This window comes from Lathamus discolor, chromosome 6, assembly GCF_037157495.1.
Source record: "Lathamus discolor isolate bLatDis1 chromosome 6, bLatDis1.hap1, whole genome shotgun sequence".
In the NCBI taxonomy this organism is placed as follows: domain Eukaryota; kingdom Metazoa; phylum Chordata; class Aves; order Psittaciformes; family Psittacidae; genus Lathamus; species Lathamus discolor.
In genome coordinates, this window is record NC_088889.1 from 67,424,236 (window position 1) to 67,436,567 (window position 12,332).

The following is a 12,332-nucleotide window of genomic DNA, read 5'->3' on the forward strand; positions in this document are numbered from 1 at the left end:
AGCATTGAGGACTTGTCACACTCAGTTTTTGGAACAAGTGAGAGAGCCTCCTTCCTCTCCCCATGCTTCTGATTCAACTGAGTATTGATTCTTAAACACAACGCTTTCTTCCCATTACCCCTCTAAAAAACACCACACAGGATGACCAGCTGCACTTCAATTATTTGTACAGAAAAATACTTGGGTTGTCCAAAGTAGTTACTTTAATCTATGAAATAAAAAATTATACTTTTTTTTCTAGCTTAAATTTTGCTATTTAAATAACAGGCTTCTGCAGTGTAAGAAGAGGAAGTTTTGTCTGCATTCAGACAGTGTGTGGGCTCTGATTTAGGAGGAGGAAGGGAGCCTGACTGTATTGCTTTGCAAGAGAAATAAATGGTGAGTAGATACTAGACAGTAAAACATGAGCTGCAGTTGTTCTTTCATCCATTAAAACCTGGAAACATCATGGGAATTCCACTAAACTTGTATAAGCAGGTTTAGGTGCACCAAGGCTTCAGGTTTCTAGTCTAGTCCATCTACCTGATCACAATGTTGTAACAGCCAAGAGCAAACCCTCCCCCTGCCCCAGTTTTCTTGCCAAGATCTTGGGTTGGTTCTTCCAAAGCTTCACCTTGGAGCAACTACTCTGTCTGCATGTAATCCTTCAGGATATCACAGCTTTGTAGCAAAACACGAAGAAGAAAAAAACCCCTAAACAATACAGAAGCAATCTCTTGCGCATAATGGCAGCTACCAAGCACTGTCAGTACAGGTGTGCATAGCCTAGCAGCTACATACATAAACTGCTGGATTTGGTATACATACATAGCAAATCATACCAGTGCATACCAGACAAATTTATACAGGCTGTTTACCAAGCATGTATGTACACACACAAACAGAGTAGCCCTTTCTGATATTCCCCACACAATTCATTCCTGGGAAACTACTGTCACAGCCCGCAAATGTTAAAGATGTCAGGTTTAATTGTTGCTGACATTCAGTAAAAGATTTGGGGTAAAGCAAAACAAAAATCAAACAGTGTTCAGGAGAAATACGACAGGGAAAAAAAAAAACCACAAACAAACCAAAAGCAAAACAACCAACCAACAGCACCAAGTTACAAATTCGAAGTATTTGGAATACATTTTCCAATGGCTACACATCTCAATGGTAGTAGTATTTATGTATATTAAGCACAAATGAGGAGCAGAATGTACACATGCACTTGATCATGTACAAACTCATTCATTACGTCAAGACTTAAAATAGGCTTCTCATTTCCATGAGTAATTAGAACTGCTAATTCATGCCACAAAATCATTGCTAATGCAGGATGCTCACCTTCAGAATCAAACCATGCTCTTACACCAAAAATAAGGCTTGACATATAGAACGATGGCTTGCCTTTCAAAGATGTTGCTAACAGCTCAGTGTCTTCCAATACTCTTAATTGCTTTTGAGCAATACCCACACAAAGCCCAGGAACAACAGTCACTGGAACACAAAAACCAAAATGACATTGATATAGATGTTTTGACCCAGTTACGTGGGCCTTAACTCAATAAATTATATGCGGTTCTTATGTTCCTTTCCTTTAAATTAGCCAGCTCCTAAGAAAGTTGTGATGTAAATATGAAAGCAAAGTGCAAGAGTGATAGTCTTACCACAGCTCTTACTGCTACTCAGTTGTAAGCCAAATGCTTTGTCACACACGTTAAATCTTCATCAGATCAGTATAAAAGCAGATTAAACCCTGTCTTACAAGTTTCATGCACGGTCCCAAGGGGAAAAAACTGACTTATTCCCAAACACTTGTTTTAATCCAGTAGAAGTCCAAGCCTTGTATACAACTATGTTCCAATTTCAGTATTATCATTTCCAGATTATTCCTATTTTGTTTCTCCTCCATAGACATCACTCACCAGCTGTTTCAGTGTTACGGAGCTGTGCCTAGATACTAAACTTTCTGGAGAAATACGGTAAGTAACTATGCACATTTCAAAATGAATTCACAAGTGTCTAACACGCATTTCAGTAGTCAAGAGGAAGAGTACTTCTGTGAGTGCTCATTTGTATTAGTATAATTAAATTGCCAGGTTAGATAACATTTTGAGAACACAGTGTCCTACAGCTTGTCCTACAGTTACAAATCAAAGACTTAAAGCCTGTCAAGAATATTCAGATTGTTAACTCCAAATGTCTCTTGAAATCTACTGGTGGATCTGAGGAGTATGGACACAGTGACGCAGATATTTTTGCATTGCGAGTGGGCCTTGGACCCATCTGAAAGTGTTTCCCCATGCGGCATCACTAAATGCAATAACATTTGGCTACCTGTTAAAAGGCTGGTTAGTCATGCCTTTTCCTACATCTCAAGTTAGGCATCTGGTCTTTCTCATTTTCCTTTCCCGTGGAAAAGTAAAAGCCTGAATTACTAATCCAGAGCCACACAGCCAGTTGGCAGGAGTGAGGCATTGGGTTGGAAGTCCTGGTTCCAAGTCTTCACCTACAGACAAACCCTACTTAAATAACAAACCCAAAAAAGACAGCTGCCTCTCTTTTGTTTTTCCTTTCACTCCTCCAAATAGGAAGCAATAGAGAGTTACTGTTCCACAGATGTTACAGGGCAAAACAACACTGAAAATAAAAGAGCAACATTAATAAAAAAAAAAAAAAACAAAAACAAAAACAAAGCAAAAGATCCCCAAACCAGAACAACCAGACTTTGAAATAACCAGGGGAAAACCCAAATGTCAGTAGTAAACAATCAAAAAAGTCTGCAAACTGCTACTCTGTTCTGTGCGCAGAATGTACAAGAGGGAGAAGCATTGAGATGAGTTCAAAAAGCAGAAGCTGAAAACCAATTCCTGTCACCCCCACGTCCAAAAATTCTTTGGCAGTGAAGTGATCAGTCTCCCAAGAGCGTGTGACTTACCCTGAATTTTTCAGTTATCCTGTCACAGATTCAAGAAGAACATAAAATAGAAGCGAAGTAACTGATCTATTCTCAAACCTGCAGTAGACAGGCAAGATTAATTTCCCTTTGGATTTTCCAGATGCAATAAAGAGATGCCCTGTTTTCATTTACATAAAAGTAGATAAAGGATTTTTTATTTCTTTTTTAAAGGATACATCCTTTCTAACCCTAAGTATTCTATGATTCTATGTGTCATGTGAGGAAAAACCCCTCATCTCTCCTAAACAATATGTCTGCATTTAAAACTGCTTTTCCATTATAGGCCTTCATATATAGCAAACAAGTAGATCCAGAATTTATTGCTGAACCTAAGTTTATTTCCAATGTCCTCAACTTCAATGTCTAATTTACTAGCATTCATAGACCACATTCTACTATCATAATATTTCTCGTTTCCCTGCTTAACTTCAGGGGTTAGCTTTCCAAAACCATTCAACATGTGTGCCCAGAATCAAGTTTTCGAATGAGTAAATGACTCAGACTGAATAAAAATAACATTCAGCTCCCTGCAGCTTACACTCAGAACCACTCAACCACTCAAAAGTATTTCAATGTGCAAGAAAGAAAAAAAAATCCCAAACTAAAAAATCACGCAAACCAAAACTAACATGATAAATGGATGAAACACACACAAAGTCTCTGAGGCCCCTTCTAATTAACAAACATACATATATAGAATCACAGAATAGTTAGGGTTGGAAAGGACAAGATCATCTAGTTCCAACACCCCTGCCATGGACAGGGACACCTCACACTAAACCATCCCACAAAAGGCTTCATCCAACCTGGCCTTGAACACCGCCAGGGATGGAGCACTCACAACCTCCCTGGGCAACCCATTCCAGTGTCTCACCACCCTAACAGGAAAGAATTTCCTCCTTATATCCAATTTAAACTTCCCCTGTTTAAGTTTTAACCCGTTACCCCTTGTCCTGTCACTACAGTCCCTGACAAAGAGTCCCTCCCCAGCATCCCTATAGGCCCCCTTCAGATACTGGAAGGCTGCTATGAGGTCTCCACGCAGCCTTCTCTTCTCCAGGCTGAACAGCCACAACTTCCTCAGCCTATCTTCATACAGGAGGTGCTCCAGTCCCCTGATCATCCTCGTGGCCTTTATATATATACATAAGTGCAACATGTGCACACACAATGGCACCAAATGAAAGGAGAGGAACCAGGTAGCTACGGGACAATCACGTTTTATATAAGACAGAGGCACAGTCAAACACAATACGATATTTGGGACATTTGCCAGCATAAAACAAACTTATTGCCAATAAATGATGAAGCAAAACTTACATGATTTAAGCTGCTACCTGGGCACGAACACTATTTATCTCCCTTTACCATTATCTTGTGAGGGAAAAGCTTCAGCAGGCAGCAAGCAGGGAAGTTAGTAGCAGGATAGAGCCCTAATTTTTGCTATAACTGGCTTTAACTTAAATTGGGATTTTTTATCACACACAAAATGAGATCCTAGCCTGAGCCCTCAGCAGTGGGATTTGTTGATCCTAAACTAAACCCCCGCTGACACTATACCCATAGGTTGGGTGAATGCCAATGGGCTATAGGCACAGCCCTGGTACCCTGTAAAAGCTTATCCTGGGCATCAGGAAGATGGTCAGTTTAGAGCACGGAGATGTTACTTGGAATCGTAGAATGATTTGGGTTGGAAGGGACCTTAAAGATCATCTTGTAAAAAGGGCTGTTGATGTGTGCCTCCAGATGAGGTTTCATTTCCTTCACCATGGCTCATGATAGTTGGGGTGACCCAGAGATATTTCTTAAGCTTATCCTGCCAAGGGAGGTTGTGAGTGCTCCATCCCTGGCGGTGTTCAAGGCCAGGTTGGATGAAGCCTTGTGTGGGATGGTTTAGTGTGAGGTGTCCCTGTCCATGGCAGGGGGGTTGGAACTAGATGGTATTGAGGTCCTTTCCAACCCTAACTATTCTATGATTCTATGATTCTAAGATCACCAGGTACTGTTGTGAGCTGAAGTCCTTGCAATACCCATTCAGAGATGCTCTCTGACGTCTGCAATCTGCTCTCTGAAGATGCAATCTGCTTCCCTTTTCTGCACCCTCTGCTCCCAGATAAGCAGGGCCCAAGTTTCCTTAAGTTATCACTGAATTAGACCTCTGGTTTCCCAAAACAAGTGAAACAAAAGTGTCCGTGATATATTGGAGTCAGCAGTACATAAAAGCTGAGCAATGTATCGAAAAGAACCAACAGCTGTATGAGTAATTGTTTGCATCAGCAAATTCCAAAGACTTTTTACAGCTATTCATGCTGTTATGACGTCCCTTTGCCTGATTTCAAAGCAATTACTGTGGCAGCACATCACAAGTCTGGCTTCACATGAGGTGCAGAGCACACGCTTAGCTCTTACGAAAACAGGCTAACGTGGCAGTGCCTGTGAGCTCCCCTACTATCTCCTGGCTGGGGACAAAGTCTGTTTTCCATCAAGCCAAATATGTTTTCTCCAACTCCTAATGCTTGCTTCATGTCACATTATTTTTCGTTACCCTTCAGAAGTTTTCCCCTCTTTTTCTCTCTCTGCTTTCTGCCCTTCAGGGAAGGATAAGAAGAGATGCTTTCTGCAGCCTTTAAGATGGCCCCAGTCTACACAAAAGCTCATATAAATGAATCTAAAATAACCCTGAGATTTTAGGAAAGCAGTAAGAGCATTAGGCCCTTGGATGCAAAGCAGCGGAGAATATCTGCCAGGGCAAAGACCCGCAGAGAAGCCACAGGCCAGCTCTTTTCCTCCTCATCTCATAGCCCATTGCATGCACATTAGAGGCAAGAGCAGGCCAGATTTTCCACTCAACTCTTCAAAGAGAAATGCATTATATATGCACAGGCAAGTTTCTAGTTATTTATTTATTTTATTGCTGGACTACTTTAACTATGACAAACCCTTTTTCTTTGATTATTTTAATTATTTTGATTATTTGAAAGGGGCTGGAGCATCTCCCATATGAGGACAGGCTGAGGAAGTTGGGGCTGTTCAGCCTGGAGAAGAAAAGCTGCGTGGAGACCTCATAGCAGCCTTCCAGTATCTGAAGGGGGCCCAGAAGAATGCTGGAGAGGGACTCTTCATCAGGGACTCTAGCAATAGGACAAGGGGTTATGGGTTTAAACTTGAACAGGGGAAGTTCAGGTTGGTTATAAGGATGAAGTTCTTTACAGTGAGGGTGGTGAGGCACTGGAACAGGTCCCCCAAAGAAGAGGTAAATGCTCCATTCCTGGCAGTGTTCAAGGCCAGGCTGGACAAAGTCTTGGGCAACATGGTCTAGTGTGAGCCATCCCTGCCTGTGGCAGGCGGTTGAGACCGAATGAGCTTAAGGTCCTTTCCAGCTCAAACCATATTGTGATTTTGTGATTCTATTATTTTAATCTAGAAAAAAAAGAAGAGATAATAATTTGGAGGAAGCAAATAACAATTAATATCCTAGTAGTTAAACAGTTCAAAAGAAGCTATCCTCTTTGCAGAAAAGGCACAAAACCTTTTAACAGTGTAGTAATGTTGCGTTGTAATCTATATCAAGATAAGAATATGAGTGCATAAGGAGAGTGAAATTACACAGGCAAAACAGGATGGAGAGATCCCTTTGAAGTATATTAAGAAAAGTGAAAGTGATACAATAAATAAATCATTCAATAAAAAAGAATTATTAAAGATGATTGATCTCCAAGTCCTACTAAAAGAGGTTTTCCTTTGATTTGTGTTTTCAATGATATGGGAAAAGGTACTTTTCGTAATACAAGTTCATTGGAGTGCATGAAACCTCTAATGTGGGTGAAGACACCAGCCCAATTTGACGTTTAACAGCTTCATTCTTCAGAGAGTGCCTGAATTTCCCCTTTCCTTTTTTAGTAGGAAAAGTAGTAGGGTAGGGTTTTAGTAGCAGGGTTTTTGAGTGGGGTAGTATGTGTCAAGTGAAGAGTTGTGATCCTCAGCTTTATCCTAGAGTAGTGATATTCATAAAAGCTGCCCATGAAGAGCAATGGCCTCTTGTACAGACCATTAACAAAAATCCTCCTGGGAAACTCCTTCCAAATGCTTCTTGCAGGGTTGAGGTGGTATTTCTACTGCTTTTTCATACTATTAAAACCAAACCCTGCAAGAATCTGAAACAGCTAATTGCCCTGCATTCCCTTGGTCTATCTCCTTTCCTTCTCTCTGCCATGCTTGCTCTCCCGTGTGCTCCCTCTGTCGCACATAAACACTTCCATTGACAAAATCAGGGTAAATAAAAGGAAATTATTCTGGAAGCTTTCCCTGATAACCTGGGGACTTGCAGCAGTGGCTGGACATCAGAATGGGCAAGTATGGGACATGTCACACGTAAAAGCATCCTGAAGTGATAAGCGAGGATTGCTCCAAACAGAATGCGACCTTCCCCAGTCCCACCTCTTAAAGAGTATTCACACAGCGTCTAAGAAGAAAATAGAGATGCTCCAAAGGACAGTCTTATCTCGGTGGTGTCTACAGTCAGAGTACAGCAGCCTTTCTGACTTGTTCTGTGTTGCAACCAGGTCAGTGCAAGCCATATTCACACCTCCACCCAGCTCCTCCTGCCTGTTACAGGAGCTATTGCATGGGCTATGCAGCTTACAGTCTTGACTGTAATACCTGATCATTTATTTTGATTGATATTTGGATAAAAACATCTTTCTGCATCATGTCTGTATCATTCGTGGAAAATTAATCATTACCCTGAGTGGATAAGTAACAAACTACTTTGCTACATGCTCTTTTCCTTCTATTAAAGAAAAAGGGAACTGAGGGTGCAAAGCAAGGCTGTTGCCCCATGTGGCAGGTGCCTCCTGTGGCTGTGAAGGTGGAAGGAGCTGCAAAGATGGCTCGGGTCCTTCAGAAACTGTGACCACAGAGTAGAGAAGGACTCTCATCCACTGCACTATAGGTTAGAAGAGGTTAATAATAACTAACATGATTTTAACCTTTTATTTCTTTTGAGAATACAATTATTTGAAGTCCAGTGTTTCAGAGTAGCACTTTTTTCTCCATGCAGCTCCCCACCTGACTGCCTTTGCAGAAGAGATCCAATTCTCAGTGCCAGCCCTATGCACTTTTCTCCTTAGAGAAAAGTATGCAATAAAAATCCACCTCTGTACAGCCCAAATGGCCATGCTTACAACATGTGCGACTGGGTTTGCAAGTGACTCTGCAAACTTTGTGTTCCAGGATGCAAAATAAAGTAGATGGGAGCTGACGGATGGGATGAAGCTTCACCACCAGTCCCAGGCCCTGCCGGGAGCCCTGATGTGGCCCAGTGCTGCCAGGGAAGAGCGATCTCGCAGGGAGGACTCTGTGTCCCCAGGTAATAATCTATTAGGAAACTATAAGTGATACCTCCAGTTCCCTACACTACTGGGTTATAATGATCTTTGTATAGATAAATGAGCATGTCTTTCTGAAGAAAGAGTAATCATTAAAGAGAAGCCTCTTCAGAAAAGACAAAGTCCACCATCAAAGAAAGATAATAACCCTTAACAGGGACTTCTGACTGATACACCTTTGATTTTTACTGTATTTTGTGCTCTAATTTACTTTCCCTCAATAAAATAGTTACTATTTCTTTTCCAGCCACCTAAATGTGACTTAAGTCCTCTGGTGCCTATTTCTATGAATTCTTCACAACTCTGTATTAAAGAATTTAAGAAGGAAGCTGAAAAATAATTCAGTCATGTGTCAGGGTACAGCAGAACACTTGTCTACTGTATAACAGAACAAACTCTTTGCAGACTTGATTCCGTTATCTTCTTAGGAGACAATATATCTTTCTAATACTTCAGTACTGCACAGGCATTTATTTACCTGACAGCCGCAGTTTAAATGTTTTTTAGTGAAAACCATCATACACTAAATAGAGGAACTTTCTGATTCAGGTGTTAGAAAATAATTGCTTAGAGAAATAAATGCAAAATTTATTTTTTATAATGTTAATAAGAGAGGCTGTTGCTCTTTATAAATACTATACAAAGTATGCATTCATACAGAGATGCTAGTTTTGTATTTTATATGTATAGATCTAAACAATTGGAACAGCACCAACAAATTGATATCCAATTTTACATGTGATTTGTTACAATCTTCCAAAATAACTGTTGTATTTATAACAATGGACAAATCTCAGCCTCAAATATTCAACTTAAGCACTAAAGTATGTGCAGAAGCTACAAAATTTCTAAGCCATTTAGGAACTCAAAACTCATTGTTACCTCTTGTCAGTACTAATGATAGTCAGTCTGTGATCAAGGGTCAGATCCTGGATCTGTTACTCGAAAAAAATATTCAACAGACTAACTCAGCTGAAGCCAGGGAAAATATTCGTGGTCTAATCATCAAGCATCAGACTACATGACACTAGTCTGGCCTCATGAAGGGATGACTTCTCTCATCTGAAACTCAAATTTACTCCAAAAGGGAAAACTCTCATATAAATTAAAGAAAAATATGTACAGTTATATGCCAACATTATTTCTTCCAGAATAGTGCAGCATGCAAGTACAGCTACAAATATTTGAATGCGAAAAGCAGAAATTCAGGAGCTGCAACAGAAATAACAATCATACTAAAGACTAATAACCACTGAGAAATATACTCCAAATACTAGTATAGCAAATTATGTACGTGCGCCAGCCTCTGTACATACTGGAAGACACTGTCTGACTTGATCATCATGTGAGCTGTACATATCATTTAGGATAAAAAGGCACAAAATGTGTAAAATAAATTTGTTAAGTAAGTGTTTTATATTCACATTTAAAAAGAGGATGTTAATCTCCCTATGTGTTCTCTTCAGCTACTTGGCTGCTTTTGTAAGCTTGCATTTAATTTTCTCAATGAAACTCATTAATGCTCTTGATTTCTCGGCTATAAGTGAAGCGTCTTCCCCCCTCATTACTTCACACAAAATATTTTTCAGTTTTTTCATTATCACTAATAAATAGACACAAGTTGACTCTACCTTATAGAAAGGAATTCATAAATATTGATCAATTCCCTATTGAATCATCTGCTGGATAGGGCAAAAGGTGGTGTTTGCTTTCAGCAGTGAATGCCTGCAGCCCTAAGAGAGGGCAGTGTCCTCGGGAAGAAGGTTTTTACCATTGCTGTGCATCAGTGTGCCATGACTTCTCCTGTTCGAAAAGCAGCTGGTTTATCTCAAGACTGAAAATCTCCAATGCTACATGCAGGATTATCATAAGAGAAAATGAATGTACCCCCATGACCCAGAATTTCTATCATAAGGGAGAACCAGATACCAGAAACTCAGGGTACAGTTTTCTGCTTTCCCTTTAGAGATGTAAGGAACAGTTTTATTCTTTTTTTCTGGGCACATTCTCTATGACAAAGTCACTTCAGTACACCAGTATTTCAGGGAGGAATTCACATTTTGCTGTTTGTGTTTGGTTCTAGATATCTGCAGAAAAGTTTCATTATGGCTCTCCCTAATGCTATTAAGTTGGGGAGGCTGCTCAAAGGATGGACTACCCTGCCACACTTTACAGCACAAGTGCAATTGCTCTACCTGATTCTGGTCCCATTAACCCAGGCCCTGTCAAGTGCCTTGGAACACTGACCACACAGTTATCCTCATTTTGCAGTTTATTCTATGTTAGCTTAATGCAGATGCACACATCATTTTTCTGAAGGTTATTCCAATCCCTTCACTTCTCAGCCAGCCTGTGTGAGATCAGTTTCACCATTCTCCACCCTCTCTCATCACACATAATGATGTTGCTGCCCATTACTAAGTCACAGTAGACACTACCTAAAAGAATATTGTCTTCCATTTGGGATTTCCAGGGGTTTGGTGGGTTTTGTTTCTGTTTTTTGTTTGTTTGGTTGGTTTTTTTTTATTTGTTCTGTTTCTTTTGGGGCTTTGTTTTGTTGTGTGGTCTGTTTGTTTAGGGTTTTTTAATGTTGAAGACTGGGATAAAACAGACCAGAAGAGCTTGTGAAGACTGTTCAAGTAAGCCCTTTGAACCAGTGTGTTTTCACAGGACATGAAGAGTTATTTTGTTAGAAAAATCTTTGCGCATTGCTTAAATCTGAGAGAGATTTTCCCTATATACTACTTCAGGGCCCTGCGGATGTGTGAAATGCAGGCTCTGGGTAGACAAGGTGGCTGTGGCAGGGGAGGCAGCTGTGGCTTCAGCATCACTACCTTTCCCCTAAGGCACCGCTTGCAAATATGCAAAGCGTGGTACATAAACCATCACTTTCTGGGAGTGTAAGACTGAAAAGATGCAAGTGGTCTATACCCATTCGTTTGAAATATACTGAGACGCCCTCTCCCCCTTAAAGGGCTGTTATATTCCCCAAAATCAGGGGAAGATGTACAGCAGGTCATGCGAAAAATCATCTGTGGCAGGTTTTCCTGCCTGACTTTAGGAAGCCAGACTGTGGCTGACTAGAAACACCCTTGTTATTTTTGCTACCTCAAGCACCTACTTCAGATGCCAAAACGAGCCTGAAATAGGCCCTCAGATGCAAACAGTCTCCAGTGCAAAATCCAAACACTCTGGTTGGATTTCTTGTCAGATTCTTGGTTCACACTCAGATAGTGAAAGAGGTAGTGAAGCTTCAAGAAATCAAGATTCTCCCTTGGGTTACCCTGGCTAAAACTTTATTTCATAGGAGTTTTCACAAATAAAATAAATACAAAACAATTTATTATCTCAGTGACATAAAAATTTCAGTTATTCCCAGCTAAGGAATATGATCATGACAGAATAACTAGTGTTTTCATACTATTTTACGAAACTATTTATTGTTCAGAATTGTACTTCTAAGGTATATTTTTTTTCCTATATGAGATTTAGCTAAAATGGCTATTCTGAACACCACCATGAAGCTATGCTGAAAAATGTATCAGAGGACGACAGCAGCATAAATAGACATTTACACTTTTGACTCTACTTCCAGTTTATTATTCTGCCAGCTTTTTTTCTACTTTATGCTTAAAACATGTGCTGCATTCATATTGGGTTAAATTAGCCTGGGTTGATGGTTGACCCTGGTTGTTGTAATGGCATGACATTTCTTAATCCAACTTTGGAGGTATGAATTAAAACCTGCAGAAAATATTCATGCCCTTACAGTTGTAAGGAGAGAGAAGAAAACAAAAAATCCCCGAAGCAGAGGAATGCCTGGCAAGTGAAAGTTGCTGCTTTTCTTAAGAGTGGACACCCCCTGGCATTTTTGTTCTGTACAAAAGAGAAATATTAACTAGAGATGAGGATATACTTAGATGAACAAAATACTGTGCGGTGGTTGTATGAGAATTCAAAGAGTGTTACCTATACTGTCTCACTTTGACTTATCTGCAGTGAGG